Below are 1,671 nucleotides of genomic sequence, written 5' to 3' on the forward strand. Positions count from 1 at the left end.
TTTCTTTTCATGCTCCAAGTCACTGATCCTTTCCTGCAGTTGAAGGTACTTGTGGTACTCGCCTACCTTTCAATGGGAGAACATTAGATCAACGTAGTAGACAATAAAAATCAATAGCACAACTTTCTAGCCTTAAATAATAATGATGGAGTCAATTATATTAAAATTAATATAATCATGGTATTACCATTGCTATTAATTAATTGTGTACATTAATTAAATGGAATAAATTAAATATCGACCATTGTAAACTCTGTTTCAGCAAAAATCCAATTTCGATTGGAATTACCTTCAGAACCACACAAGAACACTTGATTGTAATTTAGTGCTACTTTACTTAAATTAATAATCCAATACATAATGCCATTAAACGCCCACACAAAAAATAAGAATGACCCACTTTAAAATCATCACACCATGCCATACCAAGTGATCAAAATCAATGTCAAGTTTACGAAGCTCCACGTTCTTCCTAGTCCTTTCAATGTTCTCCTCAGAGAGGTATCGCGCCCCAGCATTGAGCAACTGCCTATTATCTTCCTTTACCGAAGAAGAGGAGGAGAAAGGTCTCGATTGTAAGCATCTCAGTCCAAGTACAGACTTGTAGTAAATCCTCAGACTAGGCATCATATCCTAATCCTTTACCTCGTCCTTTACTGAATAAAATGCTCACTAGCTCACGTCACGTGTAAACTGTATGCCTGAAGACTGTAAAAATTTATGAAAATTACTAAATTTTTACATATTATTTTAAAATTTAATCAAATTTTAAGAATCTCTCCAGTATGTATGTTCACTAATTGCAGCCTTTTTTCATTCCTGTATGATCTACTCTTGGTTTTTATCTATTTTCTAAAGCTCACATTGTAACAATTCTAGTAATTAATAATCCACTTATACCAGTTCCTAATACAAGAAAAAGGTATAACAAGCTGATGATGACAGAGCTACCCAGCAAATAAATCTTACTAAGAACCTGTATGATCTTACAAGATGTTGTAAGACAAAGTAAGATTAAATCTGTCTTGTAGAATCTTATCAAGCAGTTAAGATGTCAAATAAGATTATGACAAATCTTACAAGATCTTATAAGAATAACAATGCCTGTTTATAATAGAAAAACTGAATGTAAGTGGTAATTATATGTCTGTTTATGGCTATACTATACATTTTATTCATTATGAAAAAAAAGAATGAAATGAATTAAGTTAAATCAATGAAACTCATAATTATTTGGTAATGCTATGACATAAGACTTTTTTTGTCCCTGTAGTGGAATATTAATATAAATACATTTTTTAACAATATTTTTTAGGGGTATGGCAATGAGCTGCCGATTGTCATTATCAATAAGATTAAAGATGGTACTAATATGATTTCCTGATGTAACATCACAAATTTGCTTGTTCCTGCAAGGTCGTACATTAGTCAGAGGTGATGAACCGTGAACTACTGGAAAGGTATTAATAATGCAGAAGGGATATTCAGCAACATAAAAGTTTACTATTTCACCATACTCGACATTTAGTGTGTCAGATAAATAGTAACTGCATATTGTATTGTTCCTTGCATGGCCTTTTCTATTATATTGCTTGCTATGATATATTGTGTTTGAAAACATCAATCTTTGAAATATGTAAACATCTCCGCTAATAGAAATGCCATTTGCTG

General features: G+C 31.8%; 2 long non-coding RNA genes across 2 annotated transcripts; one reads left to right on the forward strand and one right to left on the reverse strand.

Moving 5' to 3' along the window:
• Nucleotides 1-4: 4 nt before the first annotated feature.
• On the reverse strand, nt 5-686 carry LOC109592391 (uncharacterized). The gene is made up of 2 exons (XR_002190322.1): nt 427-686; nt 5-66 (listed from the first exon to the last, which is right to left on the reverse strand). It is a non-coding gene; the product is annotated as an uncharacterized LOC109592391 (long non-coding RNA).
• Nucleotides 687-966: 280 nt separating this feature from the next.
• Nucleotides 967-1,653, forward strand: LOC109592392 (uncharacterized). Its single transcript, XR_002190323.1, has 3 exons — nt 967-1,008; nt 1,052-1,128; nt 1,316-1,653. It is a non-coding gene; the product is annotated as an uncharacterized LOC109592392 (long non-coding RNA).
• The last annotated feature ends 18 nt before the right edge of the window (nt 1,654-1,671 follow it).

This window comes from Amphimedon queenslandica, unplaced genomic scaffold (assembly GCF_000090795.2).
Source record: "Amphimedon queenslandica unplaced genomic scaffold, v1.1 AMPQUscaffold_5394_Cont22637, whole genome shotgun sequence".
NCBI classification, from domain to species: domain Eukaryota; kingdom Metazoa; phylum Porifera; class Demospongiae; order Haplosclerida; family Niphatidae; genus Amphimedon; species Amphimedon queenslandica.